The 14,180-nt window shown below is 42.4% G+C and overlaps 1 long non-coding RNA gene and 1 pseudogene across 1 annotated transcript; one reads left to right on the top strand and one right to left on the bottom strand.

Moving 5' to 3' along the window:
- Nucleotides 1-1,223: 1,223 nt before the first annotated feature.
- Nucleotides 1,224-12,687, top strand: LOC123457609. The gene is made up of 3 exons (XR_006635080.1): nt 1,224-1,340; nt 10,139-10,244; nt 12,646-12,687. It is a non-coding gene; the product is annotated as an uncharacterized LOC123457609 (long non-coding RNA).
- LOC123458030 lies at nt 6,943-7,154 on the bottom strand (annotated as a pseudogene).
- Nucleotides 12,688-14,180: the final 1,493 nt, after the last annotated feature.

Below are 14,180 nucleotides of genomic sequence, written 5' to 3' on the forward strand. Positions count from 1 at the left end.
GAAACTCTCACACCTTTCATAGTTTCCATGCAGATCTCTCAACTACAGACTTTCTACCTTCAGCTTAAGCTTTGCGGGGGGGGGGGGGGGGGGGGCAGGGGGAGCTGGTCCACAGCAGGGGATAATTACTAGGACACATAAACCTAAGACACCAATTTGTGAACATGAGAACTCATAACATTAAATTTAGTTCTCATTTCCTTCTGAGGCTCCCCGAGGGGGGGAGGGGAGAACATCCTGTCCTTTTAATCATTTGGGTTAAATCCTAGCCAGTTCTTGACCTCCGCCCCTCCCCCCATAATTTTAAAGACCTATAACTCTTTAAGTCTTAAAAAATTAATAACTCTTATGAACAACAGAACAAGATAAGTTTCTCACAATCTCTCTCATGAGAGCTGAAATTAAGTAACAACAGATAGGATGCTGAACAAAGCCAGCAGCATTCTGAGTGTGAACCACACCCAGGGAGAGATAAGCCGCATGTTACAGTTTAACAACCGTAATAAAAATGAAGCCTAATCACTTGCAGATTCTATGCAGTAGAAATAGAGATTAAATGTAAAAAACAGTCTCCTTAAGTTTTTACTTGGTATTTTTAGTAGTGGGAAGCTAAACATAACAGTGTCCGGATAAAACAACTATATCAATTCTGCTGGGTCAGTTGTTTCATGTCAAATACAAGAAGGAGACAATGCTTATCATTCAAACATGCAAAGTATTGTTCACACTTGCCGAGGACTTACTGTGTGCCAAGTACTATTGTAAACTTTTTATTTCATTCAACCCTTATGGTACCATCAAGTATCACCCTATTTACTACATGTATTTAGACACAGTGTAATAGAGGGTCTGAGTAATTTGCCCAAGGTCAAAGAGCCAGTGACTGGCAGAGGTTGGATTCTGAATGCCAATAACACAGCAGCTCCAGAATTTCAGTTCTCATCCCCTTGATATTTAACCCTCTAATATGGCCTGGCCATTGAGTGAGACTGCAGCTGGTCTTTGCTTCTGTGTGTGCTTGAGACTGTTCTAACCCTTGATGGTTTAAAGTTACATTAAAAAAAAAAAAACAACATGAACTAGGGAGTCCAAATAAATAGTCTTTCTGGGAATCAAATTGCTTAGATGTTAATTGTTAACTCAATGGTAAGTCTTTAAAAGCAGCCTTTACAGCAATGTACTTACCTGAGTTTTACATTAAGTGGAATAGTAAGAATTTAGGTATCTAATCTAAGTTAAGCCTCCAGATACGTAAGCAAGGCCCTCATTTTTTTTCAAATTCAGATATCCTTTGCTACAGAGAATGTGGGATGAGGGCATGGGTGCATTCTCTGCGAAAGGTAGGTTCCTTCTTTCTTTCTTTCTTCCTTTTTTCCTTCCTTCCTTCCTTCCTTCCTCTCTCTCTCTCTCTCTCTCTCTCTTTCTTTCTTTCTTTTTTTCTGATAGGTGGTTTCATTTCTTTGCCAGGATAGTAACCAAGATGCCAGCAGGGGACTCACTTCTGGCAGTGTACCTGGGTGTGGAGTGAGTGTGGTAAACTGTCTATTCTCAAACATGCAAGAGCTCTTGCTGCAGTGTGGATCTTTTGAGCCAGTCTCCCCAAATTCTGGCTATGACACAACACACTTCAGCACAGAAGGCAGTAGTTTCTTAAGGACACTTCTTCGTCTTTTTTCCTTCTCCAATGGGATAATGGAATTGATACAACCCTGACTGCTTTTCCAAAGACCGCCAGAGTTCTTATTGGATGCACCTGTGGTTGGGCTCAGTGTTTGTATTTTCTGGAAATATTCCAGCCCCTCTTTTGCTATGCTGTTCCTTTCTTTAATATACTGAAACTTTTATTATGCATTTTTTAAAAGATAGGATGACACTAAATGGTCCTGCAGTGGACTGCATCTTGTGTCTCTGTTTTGGGGAGAGAAGGGGCAGAAACAAAAGTGTGACACTCCCTGCCCATGTTCCTATATCAAGATGGAGCCTACATTAGCCAAAGTACAAACGAATTAGTAAAGGGAGTCAGTCTGAAAACATGGAAGTAGGTGTCTTCTAGCAGGCAGGTTAGCAGAAGAGTCCCCCACTGGTCTGTACGAGTTAGCCGTGGACTTGAGCAAATCTCTTCCTTATTCTGTAGTTCTCTTTTCTTTGCAATATTTATTTATTTGAGAGACAGAGAGGCAGATATATATATAGAGAGAATGGGCATGCCAAGGCCTCCAACCACTGCAAATGAACTCAAGACACATGTGCCACCTTGTGCATGTGGCTCACATGGGTACTGAGGAATTGAACCTGGGTCCTTTGGCTTTGCACACAAGCGCCTTAACTGCTAAGCCATCTCTCTAGCCCTGTAGCTCTTTTTTCTTATCTGTAAAATGGATGTCTGAGGGAAAGAGGATCTGGAAGTTCGATCTAGCATCCACTATAGAATTTGACATATAATATTTTTTTTGTATTTGTGTATGATATGTATGCCACACACATGTGTTGTTCACATGTATGTGTGCATATGCATGCATGTATTTATAGTGCGCTTGTGGCGGGAGAGGCAGCCTCTGCTTATCAGTCCTCACCTTCCATCTTGTTTGAGGGAGGGTCTCTCTCTTGTTCATTGCTATGTTCATCAGGCTAGCTGTCTCATTAGCCTCTGGGGATTCTCTTGTCTCTGCCTCCCTTCTTCCTGTGAGATTAAGAAATGCTGGGGTTTTAGGTGTTCACTAGCATGCCTGGATTTAAGTGGGCTCTGAGGATCCAAATTCCAGGTTGTCACACTTGATCAGCAAGCACTTTGACCCCCTGAGTGATCTCCCCAGACCTCATCTACAATATTCTTGACAGATTAACTATTAGCCATGTTCCTATGAAAGAGCACCTGTCTGAACCCTCAGACTGAAACACATTCTGCATCTCAACACATCCATTTGTTAGTTCTTGTTTTCTCCATGAAAGTCTGAGTTGGGGGCTGGAGAGATGGCTTAGCGGTTAAGCGCTTGCCTGTGAAGCCTAAGGACCCCGGTTCGAGGCTCGCTTCCCCAGGTCCCACGTTAGCCAGATGCACAAGGGGGTGCACGCGTCTGGAGTTCGTTTGCAGAGGCTGGAAGCCCTGGCGCGCCCGTTCTCTCTCTCCCTCTATCTGTCTTTCTCTCTGTGTCTGTCGCTCTCAAATAAATAAATAAAATATTTAAAAAAAAAAAAAAGAAAAAAAAAGAAAGTCTGAGTTGGTATCTTGCATGCCAAGAGAGACAGTGCAGTACAGAGAGAAAAAAATCAAGGGGACCCGAGTCTTACCCTATCTTAAGCACCTCACTGACTATGAAATCCAGACCAAATCACATAAGATTTATGAACCTCTGTTTCCTTATCTGTCTGGTGGAGATAGTGCAAACTATGTGAAAACTGTATTGGGTTAGGGCTAGAAATGATTTCTATGTGGCTGGAGAGATGGCTTAGTGGTTAAGGTGCCTGCCTACAAAGCCTAAGGACCTGGGTTCAGTTCCCCTGTACCCATGTAAAGCCAGATGCACAAGGTGGTACACACGTCTGGAGTTCATTTAAAGTGGCTAGAGACCCTGGTGCACCCATTTTCTCTGTATATACATATCTGCTTCTCTCTGTCTCTCTCAAATAAATAAATAAAATATTTGTTAAAAGAAGAAATGATTTCTGGGCTGGAGAGATGGCTTAGTGGTTAAGGTGTTTGCCTAAGAAACCAAAGGACCCAGGTTCGATTCCCCAGGGCCCACATAAATCAGATAGATGTGTAAGGTGGCACATTCATCTGGAGTTTGTTTATAGTGGCTGAAGGCCCTGACACGCCCATTCTCTCCCTCTTTCTCTCTGCCTTTTTCTATCTTTCTCTCTCTCTCAAATAAAATAAAATTAAAATTAAAAACAGATTAAAAATCAGCTGGGCATGGTGGTGCACTCCTTTTAATCCCAGCACTCGGAAGGCAGAAGTAGGAGGCTCACCATGGGTTCAAGGCCATCCTGAGACTACATAGTAAATTCCAGGTCAGCCTGGACTAGAGTGAGACACTCAAAGAAACCAAAAAAAAAAAAAAAAAAAAAAAAAAAAAAAAATCAATAACTTTAAAAAGAAATGATTTCTATAAAATGTCATGAGGTAAAGGATACTTAATATAGGATTAAGCAGATTCTTTTTCTCAGCATACCACAAAATCAGTATTTACTGAGGCCCAAGGAGTTTCTGTCATGATTTCCAATGGTTTACTCTGCAATTTTTTTCAACTTTTCCTTTGTTCCAGTCCTAAATAATCACTTCCTATACATTTCCCAGCATTTCCCTTCCCATTCAATCCACCTGCTTCTTTTGCTTGTACAATTAGAAGAGGGGAAGGATGCAAGGAAGCTTGAACTTGAACTGAATGAGGTTGTAGACATGTGTTTGCTGACCAAGGGCAAAAGTTTACAGTAGAGGTGGCATTTAGTCTCTTATTTGAAGCATAAGAGGCTTTATATTTTGTTGCAAATAAATAATGTTTCTGAAATAAAGGGTAGTTTGGGGCTAATAACTGAAATATGCCCTGAAAGCGAGATAACAGCAATGCAGAAAACATGTCAGCTTCCCGGGGAGGAATTCTGTGAGGTTAGGAGTGAGATAACCCAGAGCGGCAGCCCCACAGCCAGTTGAAAGCTGGTGGAAAATGCCCCGAGGAGCAGAAGCTTCACCATGGCACCTCTGGAATTTGTACATAACTGTTGAAAATGAAAGGTGAGAAGTTGTGACCAGCAAATTAATGGAAATGAAGCCACTCTACAGGAATCTGTGCGTGAGCATTTAGAGTAGGTAATCACAAGGCCATTCACTGACCTGTGGTTTCTGACAGAAACAAAAGGAATTACATCGCGCTTTCGGTTAGAGAGCAGTGTAGTAGTTTGAATGCAATAGTGAACATGTACGGCCCCATAGACTTGGTGTTTTATTAAAATTAAACTTGTAACTTTGGCCTGGCTGGAGGAGGTGTCTGTCATTGGGGGTGGAGGTTGGAGTTCAGCCCTAAGGTGGGTTTGGGGCAATCTGGATTCGCCCCAAAGGTGTGGAGAGAGAAGGTTGCGCTCTGGTGAGTTTGTTGGCTGGTGTGGGCATTTGCCTGCTGCAGTTTTTGTCTGTGCTCGGGTCTGTGGGAGTCAGCAGCTTCTTCTGCCCCTGGTGGAGTTTCCTCCGGACTTGTAAACTGAAATAGACCCTTCTTCCCACAAGCTGTGTTTGGTTGGATGTTTGTCCTAACAACATGGACTAACTACAATAAACAGTAAACACAATTTATAATGAATCCTTAAAATGAATACTAGTTACCTTTAATGAAACATGGTATTGCCAGGCATGGTTGCGCACACCTTTAATCCCAGCACTCGGGAGGAAGAGGTAGGAGGATTGCCGTGGGTTTAAGGCCACCCTGAAACTACAGTGTGAATTCCAGGTCAGCCTGGGCTAGAGTGAGACCCTACCTTGAAAAACAAACAAACAACAAAAAAAAAAGAAATAAAAAAGAAACATGGTATTGATCAGGCATGATGTCCATGACATATTGGCAAGGAAAAAAGTAAGTCATAAAATATTTGGATATATGCCTGTATATTTGTATATGTGTTTATGTGTGCATAGAGATACAAATGTATGGTGTAGTTAGTAAAAAAAAGTTTGAAAATCTCAACATGAAACTTTAAATACTGCCAATACTTAATTCTGAAGAGATTAGGGAAGTAAAGGAAATTTTCATCTTTTTATTTTAAGTGCTTGTATATTTGGATTTTTTTTTTTTTTTTTTTTTTTTTTTTTTTTTTTTTTTTGGTTTTCCAAGGCAGAGTTTCACTCTATCCCAGGCTAATCTGGAATTCACTATGTAGTTTTAGGGTGGCCTTGAACTCATGGTGATTGTCCTACCTCTTGAGTGCTGGGATTAAAGGTATGTGGCACCACGCCGGCTATTTGTATATTTTTACATGTGTTGTGGTAGTTTGAATCAGATGTCCCCATAAACTCATGTGTTTCAAATGTATGGTCCCCAGCTGGTGGCAATTTGGGAGGTGGAGCTTTGCTAGAGGAAGTGTGTTTCTGGAGTTGGCTTTGGGGTGTCATAGCTCAGATTCCCCCTTACCAGAGCTCAGTGCACTCTCCTGCTACTATTTTCCACCAGCTGTGGTCCGAGTGATAGCCAGCCTCTGCCCTACCACCCTTCCACACTGCCTTGATGAAACTTCTCAAGACTGTAAGAAGAAAACAAACCCTTTCCTCCCATCAGCTACTTTTGGTTGGGTGTTTTGTCCCAGCAACCTGAAGGTGACTACAAAGTGTATAAATTCCAGTTCTATAATTTTGCAAAGCAGTAAAGCAAAAATAGCTAAATTCAGAAACATGTTTAAACACTTGGTTACCTTTTCCTAAATTTCAGAAGAATAACTTGAAGAATACATTTATTTATTTACTTACTTACTTACTTAGAGACAGGGTCTCATTCTTTCCCAGGCTGGCTTTGAACTTATTGAAGATCACCCTTCCTCAGCCTCCCAAATGCTGTGATTAGAGTAAGCACCACCATGTTCAGCTGGAAAAGAATAATCTGAATGCATTTCCTTTGGATAAGAAGTGTCTCAGTCTTAAAGATAGTCTGCAGAGACACATACGCACTCCAGACCTCACTCAGGACAGAAGAGGAAGCTGAAATTCCTCAGACCTCAGGAATTCTCCGGACCTCTCCACTTCTTCCTCTGTCTCTCAGAAGAGACAGAATGTCTTGACTGAAGTGTGGCTCTTCTGAGTGATGTTCTTGAAAGGAGGGGAGATTTACTTATGAGCTTATTTCCCACAATACCCTGACGCCTCACTTGGGGCTAAGTACTGGTCGCTCTGTGGCCCAGGAGTTTGTCTTCTTGAGCTTGGCACTGTCATCTAACATTACTAGATGGTTGTTTGTTAGATTAAAGAGCTGTGTTTATGAGCAGTTGGTTTTAAATATTTTCAAGGGGACAAACTGCTTTACATAAAGATTATTCTTTACTGATCACACTGTATCACTATTTCAACTAGTTGTGGAATACGCAATGTAGTTGGCTAAAGTCATTCATTTGTTCCTTTATTAAACTGATAAGAACAGATACTACACTTGATCTTAGCCAAAAGGCTGAGAAGCAATTATTTGTTCCTTTATTTATGCATTAATCTCTTCATTCATCAGCAATAATATATAAAACATAGCAGTCATTTAAGGGTTAAGGGATCAGAAATAGTTGAGTTTGAATTCCTGGCCTAAAACAAAAAGGCTAGAAAATCTAAGATTATATAATCTGCTGGGCATGGTGGCGCATGCTTTTAATCCTAGCACTCAGTGAAGCAGAGGTAAAGAAGGATTGCTGAGAGTTTGAGGCCACCCTGAGACTACATAGTGAATTCCAGGTCAGCCTACCTCAAACAAAACAAAACAAAACAAAACAAAAAGTTATATAATCTATCCAAGTCTGAATCCTCATCAATAAATTGCTGGCTGTAATCAACAAGCTGACATGAGACTTTAAGGACTTTTAAAGCACTTACCATAGATACGATGCACATGATGAACTGAACAAAAGTTAACAATTGTCACTCGTGAGTTGATTGTTAAAAAATATCATTTATTTATTTATTTATTTGCAAGGAGGATGTGAGGGCGATCTGGTTGCAACATTTTTCACCCATTAATCGCCAGGGTTGATTCGGCTGATCTGGCTGGTTAGGAGGGTGTCCCCTTCCTCCCTCACCGCTCCGTGTGCGTCCCTCCCGAAGCCATGTGCTGGGTCGAAGAGGACCACTTTTCCTGAATAGAGGAGGATCCCCGTCTTTGGTCAATGGTGTATGAGTAGCTGTGCTCCCCTGCTAGAACCTCCAAATAAGCTCTCATTTATCTTCAAGGAGAGAGAGAGAGAGAGAGAGAGAGAGAGAGAGAGAGAGAGAGAGGGAGAGAGAGAGGAGACAGACAGAATAGGTGCACCAGGTCCTCAAGTCACTGCAAACAAACTCCAGTTGCATGTGCCTCTTTGTGCATCTGACTTTACATGAGTATTGGGGAATTAAACCCAGGTCATTAGGCTTTGTAGGCAAGCACCTTAGCCCCTGAGCCATCTCTGAGGGCTGGAGAGATTGATCAGCGGTTAAGGCATTTGTCTACAAAGCCAAACGACCCAGTTCAATCCCCCAGTACCCATGTGTGGTGGTTTGATTCAGGTGTCCCCCATAAACTTAGGTGTTCTGAATGCTAGGTTCCCAGCTGATGGAGATTTGGGAATTAATGCCTCCTGGAGGGAGTGTATTGTTGGGGGTGGGCTTATGGGCTTTATAGCCAGTTTCCCCATGCCAGTGTTTGGCACACCCTCCTGTTGCTGTGTTCCATCTTATGTTGGCCAGGGGGTGATGTCCACCCTCTGTTCATGCCATCGTTTTCCCCTGCCATCGTGAAGCTTCCCCTCAAGCCTGTGAGCCAAAATAAACCTCTTTTTCCCAGAAGCTACTCTTGGTTGGGTGATTTCTACCAGCAATGCGAACCTGACTGCAACACCATGTAAAGTCAGATACACAAGGTGGCACATGCATCTGGCATTTGTTTGCAGTGGCTGGAAACTGTGGCATGTGTATTTTCTCTCTTTTTCTCTCTCTCTTTTTGTATCTGCCTCCTTCTCTTTCTCTCAAATAAATAAAATTTTTAAAAAGGCAACCCTTAAAAACCAACCAAACAAACAAAACAGATAAACAAAAACTCAAGCAAAACAATAATTACCAAATTAACCTTTTAACTAAAACTTAAAATTTCCAAGTTGGCTCAGAGATTAAAGACATTTGCTTGAAATTTAACATTTCCTTTAATTATGAGTGCATTCACTATGTCATAAAGTACTCACAGTATGTATGAACACATGTACATATTTTCATAGAATATTATCGTATAGCTATTTTTTAAAAATTTTATTTATGAACATTATGACTTTGAAATTATTAACAGCTATTAGAACCATGCTAGATCTAGGGATTGTGTTGATAACGAAGTACATATATAACATTATTTTTTTTGAGACAGGGTCTCACTTGGTAGCCCAGACTATTTTGAATTCACTATATAGACCAGGCTGGCTTTGAAGTCATGGTAATTGGCCTGCCTCAGCCTCCTGAGTGCTGAAATTTGGGTAATAGCTAATATGCCTAGCTAAATGATGTACAAATTAGAGGGTTTTGTGGGTGGGGGGAGTCTTATTTTGTTTGGTGATGCAGAGATAGTATTGAAGTTAGGGTCCTGACCACACTAGGCAAGTGCTTTACTACTGAGCCATCTCCCCAGCCAGCACATAGATAACTAGGCATACACTCTGCCATCTGAGCTACCTGCATCTCCAGATATATACACGCATATATTATACTACATCTCAAATTTTGTCTTCTATTTTAAGAACTATAAATTACTTAAATTTCTTGTGTACTTCTGGGAGTATTTTAGACAACTAAAAATCTCCTGAAACAAGTACACACATATGAGGACGTTCATAACAGCACCATTCATATCCAAGGCTGAGAACAAGCTATTGCTGGTCATCACAAAAGAATGGCTAGGTCAGCAGAGGTCTGTTGATACAATGAAATGCCAGCCATGGATGAGAAAAAGGAGACAATTGCTACATTCAGAAACGTGGATGCATCTCAGCCCCTAAGGCTCAACACCAAAACCAGACACAGAAGGAAAAGTACTATCTAATCCAGTTCATATCATTTTTAAAACCAGACTAGGATCTGGGATTGGGACTCAAGACATTTGCTCTTTTATAGGGTGGTGCTTGAGAGGAGGGGGTCAGGTTATCTATTCATTGATCCAGATGCAAGAAATATCAATGTGTTCACTTTGTGCAAATTTGTAGTCACCCACCTGTGATCTGTGCATTTAGTCATACTTCAGTAAAAATTCACTTAAAGGAGGGGGGGGGGTCCATATGCTTCTTCAGTTTGCTGGAGAGGTTCCCAGCATAGAAACGATAAAGAGTGTCTGCATGGATGGGCAGGTAAATCCAGAGAAATTACTACACAGTAAAGCAATGTGTTATGCAGAGCTGGATTTCTCACGTCCCCCTGACCCTGGTATTCTGTCCTGTTTCTCCCTTCAAGATAACACACTTTTCACATGGAAACTATGGGCACTACAGTGATAGAGAAGGAATGGCAACGTGCATGGAAGCACGGAGAAGGTGACACTTGAGTGCGGGCTAAAAGGGTAAGCGAACTTTTCAGCGGAAGGGAAGGGCTTGCTGTCAAAGTGCGCAGCGTCAGGAATGTAAGTGCGCTGGGTGGGTGGGTGGGTGGGGGAAAATGCTCACAGGAGAAACCAGGGGGAGACGTGGGAGCGACTGAATAGCATGTCAGGGAGGCAACAAGTAATATGGTTTGTTGTATTTTTTTTTTTCAATTTCATGTATGTGGGTACACGTGGAATGCATGTTCATGTGTGTGTGTGCATGCGTCTAGAAGCCAGAAGACAATCTCAGGCCTCATCCTCAGAGATGCCATCCACCTTCTTTGAGACAAAGGTCTCTTATTGGCCTGGAATTTACAAATTAGGCTAGTCTGGCCCCAATGATCCTTGTGTCTCTGCCTCTGTTGGGTTCTGATGACACCCATGCCCATCACTCTTACCTGAGATCTGGACACTGAACTCAGGTCCTCATGCTTGTGAGGCAAGCTCTGTACTGACTGAGCCAGTTCCCTAGACCTGTTTTCATGTTTTATTAAAGGAATAGACATAAAAGAGTGCCCCAAACTTAAAGCTGAACAGATTTTCAAAAACACAACATACATATTTTCTTAGCGTCCCGATAGCGAGATAGGGCGTTAGCAGCCTATCAGGAGGCCCACCCACGCCCTCTCATGATCAGCCCTCTATCCCTGGCAAGTGTCCCTGTGATGCTGACTCCCATAGGCGGGTTTTACTGGGGTCCGCACTCTGTTTACAACGTGTGCGTTCCTGTGGCTGGCTCCTTTCCGTCGTGTGAATAAATGAAACTGGAGTTATTGTGTGCAGTCGTGGATTAAGTCTGTTGCTTAAGTCTGAAGACCGCAAGCAGCTTGGCCTGATCTCTGTTAAAACAGCCACTCTTGAAGCTTTGAGGAGGGTGGAGAGGGGTGACAAGAGCAGGGAAGGAATTAGGGGAATCATCTAGCAAGAGAACGTAAGGACATAACTCAGGGTCCAAGCAGGGGTGACAGATGGAAAAGAGGTGAACAGATCAGAGCTCTGGAGATCAATTCAAAGCACATGCTCTACTTAGCGCGCCCTTCCCAAACAGAGGAGAGCATTGAACCAAGTGCTCCAAAACAGAGCTGTGTTAGTTGACCACAGCATTAGTTTGGGTGTTTTTCAAGGTTTAAACAAAACAGGCTCCAAGAGTCTATTGTCATAGATGACGAGGGGGTGAAACAGACCAAGAAACCAGTACAGTGTGGATAAATGAAGGGTGTCCCCTGGGACCTGAGTAGACTTAAATGTTATTGGAAAGGTTTTGCAGTTATTCTTCCAAAATATTTCTTTTTTAAAAAAAAAATTTTCACTAAGTATTCCTTTAGTGTAGTTTCAGCACGAAATTTTGGTTAGTCAGGAAAACAAAACCAGGATGGAGGAGACAAATAGGGGTTTGTGGAGACTTTTAGCAGAAAGTTGGGAGGGATGAGCCTGTGAGATATGGGTTTATGTCATACACTCGGATGGAAGCAGGAGGAGAGCTCATTCAGGATCATGCTTAATCTAACATTTCTCAAACTTAAGTATGCACGTCCCTGAAAACATGCCAGGAACAGAAAAGCCACATGATATATATGATACATCTTCTTGAAATATCCCCCAGCATTAGGGAGAAAGATGCCATTTACATGGAGACAAAATATTAGGGAGGAGAATGCAAACTGATTGTAAAGTATCAAAATAAAATGTGAGTCTGTAAGTTCATTCCATCTGAATGCTTTGATGTTCAGCCTCAGTGCCTCCCTTCTACTAGGTGAAAGGCAGAGAGAGTGTTCTGTGAATTCCCTTCTCCATCACTGCTCTGCTGCCTCCACCACTACCAGTGAGCTCTCTTCCAGACTGGGTGCTGTCACTCATTCAACAACCTTGCTTCCTTTCGCTACTCATTCATTCCAACAATGTTCAGTAAAGGGCCTATTATACACTAGGAGCTGGGGGATGTTTTTATCCTGTTCAGTAATGTCAGCTCCCAAATGGACAGTCAGTATCTTCAAGAGCAAAACAAATAATTAAAGTCTCTTCAGCATTTGTTAAGTCCTGCAATTTTAGAGTTCTATAAATATTTGTTGACATGAAATGGGATCTTTGCTCAATCTTTGTAGAAACACAGTAGCTAGGAACTACGGGGGGGGGGGGGGGGGGGGGGGGCAGGGGGGGTGGAGGAGATGAGTACGAACTGTGTGGTGGTTTGAATAGAATAGATGGCCCCCAATAGCTCAGTTGTTTGTTTTTAGTTTGCATCTGCTGGCTACCTGGCTGGAGGCAATGTCACTGTGTGGATCTTAAGTTGTGGTGATGGGTGTCCAATTTCAAACTAAAGGTATGCAAAGTGTGCCTAGCTGGAGTTCCTGAAGTGTGCTGTGTGGCTTTTGACTTTTAGGCTTGTGCTTCTCTCTCTCTGTTTGGACCTGTGAAGGCAGGCCAGCTTCTTCTGCCATTATGGAACTTCCCCTGGATCTGTAAGCTTCAATAAATCCCTTCCTGCATAACTGTGCCTGGTCTGAAAGTTCATCTCAGCGAACCTGAAGCTGTCTGCTACAGAACTTGGTACCAGGAGTGGGGTGAGATGTACCTGGCCATGTGGATGTTGTTTTGGAGGAATAGGCATGAACTTGGTGATTGCAGCTGAGGATGTCTTCTGGAGTGGTAAGCCAAGTTTTATGGACTATTCTGATGAGAGTCTGAGAATGCTAAGTGCAGATAGCATTGAACTTCGAGGCTTGGCTTATGAGCTTTCTAAGGGGAAGGAAAGACTGCAGAGGACTTTGTTGGAACTGGGCTACTGGTATAAGGGCTGGCTGCATCCTGCTGCCCAGGCCCAGAGAACTTGATCAAGGTTGAATTTGTAATGGACTGATGTGCTTGGCTAGAGATATTGGACTGAGAGACTTAAGATTTTAAGCTGGAAAACTTTAAGCAAGTTAAATTTACTGGCACAGAAACTGGCTTTAGATTACTAAAGCTGCTATTGTCAAACACATTAGCAATCTTAAAGGACCATGGAAAGGATGCCTGAGGAAAGACTATCATAGAAATGCAAACACTTTTGAAAAGAGTTGATTGGAGAAGGAACCTGCTTTACAAGGCTATGATTTGTTTCATCCCTGAATTAAGAATTTGGCTGTGTCCTACACACCTGGTATTGGTTTCAGAAGCATGAAAAATGCCAGGAGTGGTCGTGAATTGCACATGCTTCCAGGAGCTGCCCCTGAGATGTGGCATGAGGTAGGGCCTGATGCCCTGATAGGCTGAAAGAGCCTTTGGAAAATGTGAGGAGTGGTCATGAATTGCACATTGTTCCAGGAGCTGCTGCTGAGATGCAGAATGAGGCAGGGCATGATGCCCTGATAGGCTGAAAGAGCCTTTGGAAGATGGACCGTGGTTTGCATGAAGACCTCAAGATGTTTTGGATATACCAGGACTGTGCAAGGGCTACCATGGAGTGCACTGTTGGCCTGGGATGGAAATGTTTCCCTGCTACTCTGCCCAGCTGGAGGGATGGAATTGGAAAATCTGGAGACTGTCAGCCTTTGATTATGTTGAACTTGAACTGCAGAAGTTCGATGTTTGATGGTGATTGAATTTGCATTGTTTTAGTATCTCCTTGCTGTGCCTTATACCAGTTAAAAATGTTTACTCTGTGCCTTTATTTATGTTAGAAATGTTTAACTTGTTTGTTTTTACAGGTCTTAATATCTTAAATTGTTCAAGACTGTGGGGACCTTTAAAATTGAACTGCTTACAATTTACAATGTGTGATGATTATAAATCTATTGGGGGCCAGGGCGGAATGTGGTGGTTTGAATAGAATAGATGGCCCCCAATATATTCAGTTGTTTGTTTGTTTGTAGTTTGCATCTGTAGCCACCTGGCTGGAGGCAATGTCACCACGTGATTTTAAGGTGTGATGGTGAG

This window comes from Jaculus jaculus, chromosome 1 (assembly GCF_020740685.1).
Source record: "Jaculus jaculus isolate mJacJac1 chromosome 1, mJacJac1.mat.Y.cur, whole genome shotgun sequence".
Classification (NCBI taxonomy): Eukaryota; Metazoa; Chordata; class Mammalia; order Rodentia; family Dipodidae; genus Jaculus; species Jaculus jaculus.